This window comes from Centropristis striata, chromosome 24 (genome assembly GCF_030273125.1).
Source record: "Centropristis striata isolate RG_2023a ecotype Rhode Island chromosome 24, C.striata_1.0, whole genome shotgun sequence".
Taxonomy (NCBI): Eukaryota; Metazoa; Chordata; class Actinopteri; order Perciformes; family Serranidae; genus Centropristis; species Centropristis striata.
The window spans coordinates 14,904,796-14,912,295 of NC_081540.1; the positions used below are offsets into that span (position 1 = coordinate 14,904,796).

General features: G+C 52.5%; 32 non-coding genes and 3 pseudogenes across 32 annotated transcripts in view; all 35 read right to left on the reverse strand.

Moving 5' to 3' along the window:
• Positions 1–765: 765 nt before the first annotated feature.
• LOC131966809 (5S ribosomal RNA) lies at positions 766–884 on the reverse strand. The gene has a single exon (XR_009393470.1). It is a non-coding gene; the product is annotated as a 5S ribosomal RNA (ribosomal RNA).
• A 79-nt stretch (positions 885–963) lies between these two features.
• On the reverse strand, positions 964–1,082 carry LOC131965905 (5S ribosomal RNA). The gene has a single exon (XR_009392609.1). It is a non-coding gene; the product is annotated as a 5S ribosomal RNA (ribosomal RNA).
• Positions 1,083–1,161: 79 nt separating this feature from the next.
• Positions 1,162–1,280, reverse strand: LOC131966034 (5S ribosomal RNA). Its single transcript, XR_009392734.1, has one exon. It is a non-coding gene; the product is annotated as a 5S ribosomal RNA (ribosomal RNA).
• Positions 1,281–1,359: 79 nt separating this feature from the next.
• Positions 1,360–1,478, reverse strand: LOC131964785 (5S ribosomal RNA). The gene has a single exon (XR_009391542.1). It is a non-coding gene; the product is annotated as a 5S ribosomal RNA (ribosomal RNA).
• Positions 1,479–1,557: 79 nt separating this feature from the next.
• On the reverse strand, positions 1,558–1,676 carry LOC131964752 (5S ribosomal RNA). The gene has a single exon (XR_009391509.1). It is a non-coding gene; the product is annotated as a 5S ribosomal RNA (ribosomal RNA).
• A 79-nt stretch (positions 1,677–1,755) lies between these two features.
• LOC131966300 (5S ribosomal RNA) lies at positions 1,756–1,874 on the reverse strand. Its single transcript, XR_009392991.1, has one exon. It is a non-coding gene; the product is annotated as a 5S ribosomal RNA (ribosomal RNA).
• Positions 1,875–1,953: 79 nt separating this feature from the next.
• Positions 1,954–2,062, reverse strand: LOC131967528 (5S ribosomal RNA; annotated as a pseudogene).
• Positions 2,063–2,141: 79 nt separating this feature from the next.
• Positions 2,142–2,260, reverse strand: LOC131964672 (5S ribosomal RNA). The gene has a single exon (XR_009391433.1). It is a non-coding gene; the product is annotated as a 5S ribosomal RNA (ribosomal RNA).
• Positions 2,261–2,339: 79 nt separating this feature from the next.
• Positions 2,340–2,458, reverse strand: LOC131965689 (5S ribosomal RNA). The gene has a single exon (XR_009392407.1). It is a non-coding gene; the product is annotated as a 5S ribosomal RNA (ribosomal RNA).
• A 79-nt stretch (positions 2,459–2,537) lies between these two features.
• On the reverse strand, positions 2,538–2,656 carry LOC131966061 (5S ribosomal RNA). The gene has a single exon (XR_009392759.1). It is a non-coding gene; the product is annotated as a 5S ribosomal RNA (ribosomal RNA).
• Positions 2,657–2,735: 79 nt separating this feature from the next.
• Positions 2,736–2,854, reverse strand: LOC131965609 (5S ribosomal RNA). The gene has a single exon (XR_009392331.1). It is a non-coding gene; the product is annotated as a 5S ribosomal RNA (ribosomal RNA).
• A 79-nt stretch (positions 2,855–2,933) lies between these two features.
• Positions 2,934–3,052, reverse strand: LOC131965827 (5S ribosomal RNA). Its single transcript, XR_009392535.1, has one exon. It is a non-coding gene; the product is annotated as a 5S ribosomal RNA (ribosomal RNA).
• A 79-nt stretch (positions 3,053–3,131) lies between these two features.
• LOC131965377 (5S ribosomal RNA) lies at positions 3,132–3,250 on the reverse strand. Its single transcript, XR_009392110.1, has one exon. It is a non-coding gene; the product is annotated as a 5S ribosomal RNA (ribosomal RNA).
• Positions 3,251–3,329: 79 nt separating this feature from the next.
• LOC131967504 (5S ribosomal RNA) lies at positions 3,330–3,448 on the reverse strand (annotated as a pseudogene).
• Positions 3,449–3,527: 79 nt separating this feature from the next.
• On the reverse strand, positions 3,528–3,646 carry LOC131966155 (5S ribosomal RNA). The gene has a single exon (XR_009392849.1). It is a non-coding gene; the product is annotated as a 5S ribosomal RNA (ribosomal RNA).
• Positions 3,647–3,725: 79 nt separating this feature from the next.
• On the reverse strand, positions 3,726–3,844 carry LOC131966655 (5S ribosomal RNA). Its single transcript, XR_009393323.1, has one exon. It is a non-coding gene; the product is annotated as a 5S ribosomal RNA (ribosomal RNA).
• Positions 3,845–3,923: 79 nt separating this feature from the next.
• LOC131964523 (5S ribosomal RNA) lies at positions 3,924–4,042 on the reverse strand. Its single transcript, XR_009391290.1, has one exon. It is a non-coding gene; the product is annotated as a 5S ribosomal RNA (ribosomal RNA).
• A 79-nt stretch (positions 4,043–4,121) lies between these two features.
• Positions 4,122–4,240, reverse strand: LOC131964319 (5S ribosomal RNA). Its single transcript, XR_009391097.1, has one exon. It is a non-coding gene; the product is annotated as a 5S ribosomal RNA (ribosomal RNA).
• A 79-nt stretch (positions 4,241–4,319) lies between these two features.
• On the reverse strand, positions 4,320–4,438 carry LOC131964958 (5S ribosomal RNA). The gene has a single exon (XR_009391708.1). It is a non-coding gene; the product is annotated as a 5S ribosomal RNA (ribosomal RNA).
• A 79-nt stretch (positions 4,439–4,517) lies between these two features.
• LOC131966194 (5S ribosomal RNA) lies at positions 4,518–4,636 on the reverse strand. The gene has a single exon (XR_009392887.1). It is a non-coding gene; the product is annotated as a 5S ribosomal RNA (ribosomal RNA).
• A 79-nt stretch (positions 4,637–4,715) lies between these two features.
• On the reverse strand, positions 4,716–4,834 carry LOC131966381 (5S ribosomal RNA). The gene has a single exon (XR_009393069.1). It is a non-coding gene; the product is annotated as a 5S ribosomal RNA (ribosomal RNA).
• Positions 4,835–4,913: 79 nt separating this feature from the next.
• Positions 4,914–5,032, reverse strand: LOC131965161 (5S ribosomal RNA). Its single transcript, XR_009391903.1, has one exon. It is a non-coding gene; the product is annotated as a 5S ribosomal RNA (ribosomal RNA).
• Positions 5,033–5,111: 79 nt separating this feature from the next.
• On the reverse strand, positions 5,112–5,230 carry LOC131964320 (5S ribosomal RNA). The gene has a single exon (XR_009391098.1). It is a non-coding gene; the product is annotated as a 5S ribosomal RNA (ribosomal RNA).
• Positions 5,231–5,309: 79 nt separating this feature from the next.
• On the reverse strand, positions 5,310–5,428 carry LOC131964378 (5S ribosomal RNA). The gene has a single exon (XR_009391153.1). It is a non-coding gene; the product is annotated as a 5S ribosomal RNA (ribosomal RNA).
• A 79-nt stretch (positions 5,429–5,507) lies between these two features.
• Positions 5,508–5,626, reverse strand: LOC131964959 (5S ribosomal RNA). Its single transcript, XR_009391709.1, has one exon. It is a non-coding gene; the product is annotated as a 5S ribosomal RNA (ribosomal RNA).
• A 79-nt stretch (positions 5,627–5,705) lies between these two features.
• Positions 5,706–5,824, reverse strand: LOC131966196 (5S ribosomal RNA). The gene has a single exon (XR_009392889.1). It is a non-coding gene; the product is annotated as a 5S ribosomal RNA (ribosomal RNA).
• Positions 5,825–5,903: 79 nt separating this feature from the next.
• Positions 5,904–6,022, reverse strand: LOC131966382 (5S ribosomal RNA). The gene has a single exon (XR_009393070.1). It is a non-coding gene; the product is annotated as a 5S ribosomal RNA (ribosomal RNA).
• Positions 6,023–6,101: 79 nt separating this feature from the next.
• LOC131965162 (5S ribosomal RNA) lies at positions 6,102–6,220 on the reverse strand. Its single transcript, XR_009391904.1, has one exon. It is a non-coding gene; the product is annotated as a 5S ribosomal RNA (ribosomal RNA).
• A 79-nt stretch (positions 6,221–6,299) lies between these two features.
• Positions 6,300–6,418, reverse strand: LOC131964321 (5S ribosomal RNA). Its single transcript, XR_009391099.1, has one exon. It is a non-coding gene; the product is annotated as a 5S ribosomal RNA (ribosomal RNA).
• A 79-nt stretch (positions 6,419–6,497) lies between these two features.
• On the reverse strand, positions 6,498–6,616 carry LOC131966515 (5S ribosomal RNA). The gene has a single exon (XR_009393195.1). It is a non-coding gene; the product is annotated as a 5S ribosomal RNA (ribosomal RNA).
• Positions 6,617–6,695: 79 nt separating this feature from the next.
• Positions 6,696–6,814, reverse strand: LOC131966157 (5S ribosomal RNA). The gene has a single exon (XR_009392851.1). It is a non-coding gene; the product is annotated as a 5S ribosomal RNA (ribosomal RNA).
• A 79-nt stretch (positions 6,815–6,893) lies between these two features.
• Positions 6,894–7,012, reverse strand: LOC131965903 (5S ribosomal RNA). Its single transcript, XR_009392607.1, has one exon. It is a non-coding gene; the product is annotated as a 5S ribosomal RNA (ribosomal RNA).
• Positions 7,013–7,091: 79 nt separating this feature from the next.
• LOC131967368 (5S ribosomal RNA) lies at positions 7,092–7,200 on the reverse strand (annotated as a pseudogene).
• A 79-nt stretch (positions 7,201–7,279) lies between these two features.
• Positions 7,280–7,398, reverse strand: LOC131965846 (5S ribosomal RNA). The gene has a single exon (XR_009392554.1). It is a non-coding gene; the product is annotated as a 5S ribosomal RNA (ribosomal RNA).
• Positions 7,399–7,477: 79 nt separating this feature from the next.
• Positions 7,478–7,500, reverse strand: part of LOC131965897 (5S ribosomal RNA) — a 119-nt gene continuing 96 nt past the window's right edge. The window contains exon 1 of the ribosomal RNA XR_009392602.1: positions 7,478–7,500. This exon is cut by the window's right edge and continues 96 nt beyond it. This is a non-coding gene — a ribosomal RNA (5S ribosomal RNA).

Sequence of the window (7,500 nt, forward strand, 5' to 3'; positions counted from 1 at the left end):
AGATGAGTGAGAGATAAGAACATAGAAAGACTCTGTGGGAACTAACGGATCATTTTAAATCATAGTAAATAAAGCATAGAAAGGCCCTATGAGAACCAATGCGGGATTTTAAATCATGGTAATAGTTTCAACCCCTAAACATATTGATGTCTCTCTGCCAGGGGATGAGGTAATGCCACCTGCACCTAGGGGGGGCGGATTTGGAGCAGCCCCTAGGAGGAGAAATCTAAAGAATTAACACATTTTATTGGAGGAAAGGTCATAATAAATATTAATGATGGGATGGACAGATGTGTGTGATTTCTCTATAAAACCTCATGTAAGTGTCATTTCGAGTTAGAGAGCTTATGGACTGCACCTTGTGTGTATTATATTTGTTCTCTCCACTTTTTATCGATAATAAAGTGTGTCACAAGATCTTGGACTCCTGCTTGAAGATTTTTGAGACTTGTTAGAGAGTTTTTTTGGAGCTGTTTTCCAACGGGGCTTTTGATTAATTGTTAAAGATAAGAGAAGTAATTTTTTCCAATTGGACTCCTTTAAAAACTAATTTATGAGCTATTTGACCTACAACTTGGACCAATAAATTACACGACACTCCCATCCAAGTACTGACCAGGCCCTACCCTGCTTAGCTTCCAAGATCAGACGAGATCGGGCGTGATCAGGGTGGTATGGCCGTAAGCCATGACTGAGTGCATTAGCTGCGCTTTTAAAGCTGTCCTTGCTGAGGCTGCTCCTGCCGTCGTCATGGAAACGTGAAAAAACTTACAGCACCTGGTATTCCCAGGCTGTCTCCCATCCAAGTACTGACCAGGCCCTACCCTGCTTAGCTTCCGAGATCAGACGAGATCGGCCGTGATCAGGGTGGTATGGCCGTAAGCCATGACTGAGTGCATTAGCTGCGCTTTTAAAGCTGTCCTTGCTGAGGCTGCTCCTGCCGTCGTCATGGAAACGTGAAAAAACTTACAGCACCTGGTATTCCCAGGTGGTCTCCAATCCAAGTACTGACCAGGCCCTACCCTGCTTAGCTTCCGAGATCGGACGAGATCGGGCGTGATCAGGGTGGTATGGCCGTAAGCCATGACTGAGTGCATTAGCTGTGCTTTTAAAGCTGTCCTTGCCAAGGCTGCTCCTGTCCTCGTCATGGAAACGTGAAAAAACTTACAGCACCTGGTATTCCCAGGCGGTCTCCCATCCAAGTACTGACAAGGCCCTACCCTGCTTAGCTTCCGAGATCAGACGAGATCGGGCGTGATCAGGGTGGTATGGCCGTAAGCCATGACTGAGTGCATTAGCTGCGCTTTTAAAGCTGTCCTTGCTGAGGCTGCTCCTGCCCTCGTCATGGAAACGTGAAAAAACTTACAGCACCTGATATTCCCAGGCGGTCTCCCATCCAAGTACTGACCAGGCCCTACCCTGCTTAGCTTCCGAGATCAGACGAGATCGGGCGTGATCAGGGTGGTATGGCCGTAAGCCATGACTGAGTGCATTAGCTGCGTTTTTAAAGCTGTCCTTGCTGAGGCTGCTCCTGCCGTCGTCATGGAAACGTGAAAAAGCTTACAGCACCTGGTATTCCCAGGCGGTCTCCCATCCAAGTACTGACCAGGCCCTACCCTGCTTAGCTTCCGAGATCAGACGAGATCGGGCGTGATCAGCGTGGTATGGCCGTAAGCCATGACTGAGTGCATTAGCTGCGCTTTTAAAGCTGTCCTTGCCAAGGCTGCTCCTGTCCTCGTCATGGAAACGTGAAAAAACTTACAGCACCTGGTATTCCCAGGCGGTCTCCCATCCAAGTACTGACCAGGCCCTACCCTGCTTAGCTTCCGAGGTCAGACGAGATCAGGCGTGATCAGGGTGGTAGGGCCGTAAGCCATGACTGAGTGCATTAGCTGTGCTTTTAAAGCTGTCCTTGCTGAGGCTGCTCCTGCCGTCGTCATGGAAACGAGAAAAAACTTACAGCACCTGGTATTCCATGGCAGTCTCCCATCCAAGTACTGACCAGGCCCTACCCTGCTTAGCTTCCGAGATCAGACGTGATCAGGGTGGTATGGCCGTAAGCCATGACTGAGTGCATTAGCTGCGCTTTTAAAGCTGTCCTTGCTGAGGCTGCTCCTGTCGTCGTCTTGGAAACGTGAAAAAGCTTACAGCACCTGGTATTCCCAGGCAGTCTCCCATCCAAGTACTGACCAGGCCCTACCCTGCTTAGCTTCCGAGATCAGACGAGATCGGGCGTGATCAGGGTGGTATGGCCGTAAGCCATGACTGAGTGCATTAGCTGCGCTTTTAAAGCTGTCCTTGTTGAGGCTGCTCCTGCCGTCGTCATGGAAACATGAAAAAGCTTACAGCACCTGGTATTCCCAGGCGGTCTCCCATCCAAGTACTGACCAGGCCCTACCCTGCTTAGCTTCCGAGATCAGACGAGATCGGGCGTGATCAGGGTGGTATGGCCGTAAGCCATGACTGAGTGCATTAGCTGCGCTTTTAAAGCTGTCCTTGCCAAGGCTGCTCCTGTCCTCATCATGGAAACGTGAAAAAACTAACAGCACCTGGTATTCCCAGGCGGTCTCCCATTTAAGTACTGACCAGGCCCTACCCTGCTTAGCTTCCGAGATCAGACGAGATCGGGCGTGATCAGGGTGGTATGGCCGTAAGCCATGACTGAGTGCATTAGCTGTGCTTTTAAAGCTGTCCTTGCTGAGGCTGCTCCTGCCGTCGTCATGGAAACGTGAAAAAACTTACAGCACCTGGTATTCCCAGGCGGTCTCCCATCCAAGTACTGACCAGGCCCTACCCTGCTTAGCTTCCGAGATCAGACGAGATCGGGCGTGATGAGGGTGGTATGGCCGTAAGCCATGACTGAGTGCATTAGCTGTGCTTTTAAAGCTGTCCTTGCCAAGGCTGCTCCTGTCCTCGTCATGGAAACGTGAAAAAACTTACAGCACCTGGTATCCCCAGGCGGTCTCCCATCCAAGTACTGACCAGGCCCTACCCTGCTTAGCTTCCGAGATCAGACGAGATCGGGCGTGATCAGGGTGGTATGGCCGTAAGCCATGACTGAGTGCATTAGCTGTGCTTTTAAAGCTGTCCTTGCTGAGGCTGCTCCTGCCGTCGTCATGGAAACGTGAAAAAACTTACAGCACCTGGTATTCCCAGGCGGTCTCCCATCCAAGTACTGACCAGGCCCTACCCTGCTTAGCTTCCGAGATCAGACGAGATCGGGCGTGATCAGGGTGGTATGGCCATAAGGCATGACTGAGTGCATTAGCTGTGCTTTTAAAGCTTTCGTTGCCGCGGCTGCTCCTGCCGTCGTCATGGAATCGTGAAAAAGCTTACAGCACCTGGTATACCCAGGCGGGCTCCCAACCAAGTCCTGACCAGGCCCTACCCTGCTTAGGTTCCGAGATCAGACGAGATCAGGCGTGATCAGGGTGGTATGGCAGTACGCCATGACTGAGTGCATTAGCTGCGCTTTTAAAGCTGTCCTTGCTGAGGCTGCTCCTGCCGTCGTCATGGAAACGTGAAAAAACTTACAGCACCTGGTATTCCCAGGCGGTCTCCCATCCAAGTACTGACCAGGCGCTACCCTGCTTAGCTTCCGAGATCAGACGAGATCGGGCGTGATCAGGGTGGTATGGCCGTAAGCCATGACTGAGTGCATTAGCTGCGTTTTTAAAGCTGTCCTTGCTGAGGCTGCTCCTGCCGTCGTCATGGAAACGTGAAAAAACTTACAGCACCTGGTATTCCCAGGCGGTGTCCCATCCAAGTACTGACCAGGCCCTACCCTGCTTAGCTTCCGAGATCAGACGAGATCTGGCGTGATCAGGGTGGTACGGCCGTAAGCCATGACTGAGTGCATTAGCTGTGCTTTTAAAGCTGTCCTTGCCAAGGCTGCTCCTGTCCTCGTCATGGAAACGTGAAAAAACTTACAGCACCTGGTATTCCCAAGCGGTCTCCCATCCAAGTACTGACCAGGCCCTACCCTGCTTAGCTTCCGAGATCAGACGAGATCGGGCGTGATCAGGGTGGTATGGCCGTAAGCCATGACTGAGTGCATTAGCTGTGCTTTTAAAGCTGTCCTTGCCAAGGCTGCTCCTGTCCTCGTCATGGAAACGTGAAAAAACTTACAGCACCTGGTATTCCCAGGCGGTCTCCCATCCAAGTACTGACCAGGCCCTACCCTGCTTAGCTTCCGAGATCAGACGAGATCGGGCGTGATCAGGGTGGTATGGCCGTAAGCCATGACTGAGTGCATTAGCTGCGCTTTTAAAGCTGTCCTTGCTGAGGCTGCTCCTGCCGTCGTCATGGAAACGTGAAAAAACTTACAGCACCTGGTATTCCCAGGCGGTCTCCCATCCAAGTACTGACCAGGCCCTATCCTGCTTAGCTTCCGAGATCGGATGAGATCGGGCGTGATCAGGGTGGTATGGCCGTAAGCCATGACTGAGTGCATTAGCTGCGCTTTTAAAGCTGTCCTTGCTGAGGCTGCTCCTGTCGTCGTCTTGGAAACGTGATAAAGCTTACAGCACCTGGTAATCCCAGGCAGTCTCCCATCCAAGTACTGACCAGGCCCTACCCTGCTTAGCTTCCGAGATCAGACGAGATCGGGCGTGATCAGGGTGGTATGGCCGTAAGCCATGACTGAGTGCATTAGCTGCGCTTTTAAAGCTGTCCTTGTTGAGGCTGCTCCTGCCGTCGTCATGGAAACGTGAAAAAGCTTACAGCAACTGGTATTCCCAGGCGGTCTCCCATCCAAGTACTGACCAGGCCCTATCCTGCTTAGCTTCCGAGATCAGACGAGATCGGGCGTGATCAGGGTGGTATGGCCGTAAGCCATGACTGAGTGCATTAGCTGCGCTTTTAAAGCTGTCCTTGCCAAGGCTGCTCCTGTCCTCGTCATGGAAACGTGAAAAAACTTACAGCACCTGGTATTCCCAGGCGGTCTCCCATTTAAGTACTGACCAGGCCCTACCCTGCTTAGCTTCCGAGATCAGACGAGATCGGGCGTGATCAGGGTGGTATGGCCGTAAGCCATGACTGAGTGCATTAGCTGTGCTTTTAAAGCTGTCCTTGCTGAGGCTGCTCCTGCCGTCGTCATGGAAATGTGAAAAAACTTACAGCACCTGGTATTCCCAGGCGGTCTCCCATCCAAGTACTGACCAGGCCCTACCCTGCTTAGCTTCCGAGATCAGACGAGATCGGGCGTGATCAGGGTGGTATGGCCGTAAGCCATGACTGAGTGCATTAGCTGTGCTTTTAAAGCTGTCCTTGCCAAGGCTGCTCCCGTCCTCGTCATGGAAACGTGAAAAAACTTACAGCACCTGGTATTCCCAGGGGGTCTCCCATCCAAGTACTGACCAGGCCCTACCCTGCTTAGCTTCCGAGATCAGACGAGATCGGGCGTGATCAGGGTGGTATGGCCGTAAGCCATGACTGAGTGCATTAGCTGCGCTTTTAAAGCTGTCCTTGCTGAGGCTGCTCCTGCCGTCGTCATGGAAACGTGAAAAAACTTACAGCACCTGGTATTCCCAGGCGGTCTCCCATCCAAGTACTGACCAGGCCCTATCCTGCTTAGCTTCCGAGATCGGATGAGATCGGGCGTGATCAGGGTGGTATGGCCGTAAGCCATGACTGAGTGCATTAGCTGCGCTTTTAAAGCTGTCCTTGCTGAGGCTGCTCCTGTCGTCGTCTTGGAAACGTGATAAAGCTTACAGCACCTGGTAATCCCAGGCAGTCTCCCATCCAAGTACTGACCAGGCCCTACCCTGCTTAGCTTCCGAGATCAGACGAGATCGGGCGTGATCAGGGTGGTATGGCCGTAAGCCATGACTGAGTGCATTAGCTGCGCTTTTAAAGCTGTCCTTGTTGAGGCTGCTCCTGCCGTCGTCATGGAAACGTGAAAAAGCTTACAGCAACTGGTATTCCCAGGCGGTCTCCCATCCAAGTACTGACCAGGCCCTATCCTGCTTAGCTTCCGAGATCAGACGAGATCGGGCGTGATCAGGGTGGTATGGCCGTAAGCCATGACTGAGTGCATTAGCTGCGCTTTTAAAGCTGTCCTTGCCAAGGCTGCTCCTGTCCTCGTCATGGAAACGTGAAAAAACTTACAGCACCTGGTATTCCCAGGCGGTCTCCCATTTAAGTACTGACCAGGCCCTACCCTGCTTAGCTTCCGAGATCAGACGAGATCGGGCGTGATCAGGGTGGTATGGCCGTAAGCCATGACTGAGTGCATTAGCTGTGCTTTTAAAGCTGTCCTTGCTGAGGCTGCTCCTGCCGTCGTCATGGAAATGTGAAAAAACTTACAGCACCTGGTATTCCCAGGCGGTCTCCCATCCAAGTACTGACCAGGCCCTACCCTGCTTAGCTTCCGAGATCAGACGAGATCGGGCGTGATCAGGGTGGTATGGCCGTAAGCCATGACTGAGTGCATTAGCTGTGCTTTTAAAGCTGTCCTTGCCAAGGCTGCTCCTGTCCTCGTCATGGAAACGTGAAAAAACTTACAGCACCTGGTATCCCCAGGCGGTCTCCCATCCAAGTACTGACCAGGCCCTACCCTGCTTAGCTTCCGAGATCAGACGAGATCGGGCTTGATCAGGGTGGTATGGCCGTAAGCCATGACTGAGTGCATTAGCTGTGCTTTTAAAGCTGTCCTTGCTGAGGCTGCTCCTGCCGTCGTCATGGAAACGTGAAAAAACTTACAGCACCTGGTATTCCCAGGCGGTCTCCCATCCAAGTACTGACCAGGCCCTACCCTGCTTAGCTTCCTAGATCAGACGAGATCGGGCGTGATCAGGGTGGTATGGCCGTAAGCCATGACTGAGTGCATTAGCTGTGCTTTTAAAGCTTTCGTTGCCGCGGCTGCTCCTGCCGTCGTCATGGAATCGTGAAAAAACTTACAGCACCTGGTATTCCCAGGCGGTCTCCCATCCAAGTACTGACCAGGCCCTACCCTGCTTAGCTTCCGAGATCAGACGAGATCGGGTGTGATCAGGGTGGTATGGCCGTAAGCCATGACTGAGTGCATTAGCTGCGCTTTTAAAGCTGTCCTTGCTGAGGCTGCTCCTGCCGTCGTCATGGAAACGTGAAAAAACTTACAGCACCTGGTATTCCCAGGCGGTGTCCCATCCAAGTACTGACCAGGCCCTACCCTGCTTAGCTTCCGAGATCAGACGTGATCAGGGTGGTATGGCCGTAAGCCATGACTGAGTGCATTAGCTGCGCTTTTAAAGCTGTCCTTGCCGCAGCTGCTCCTGCCGTCGTCATGGAATCGTGAAAAAACTTACAGCACCTGGTATTCCCAGGCGGTCTCCCATCCAAGTACTGACCAGGCCCTACGCTGCTTAGCTTCCGAGATCAGACGAGATCGGGCGTGATCAGGGTGGTATGGCCGTAAGCCATGACTGAGTGCATTAGCTGCGCTTTTAAAGGTGTCCTTGTTGAGGCTGCTCCTGCCGTCGTCATGGAAACGTGAAAAAGCTTACAGCACCTGGTATTCCC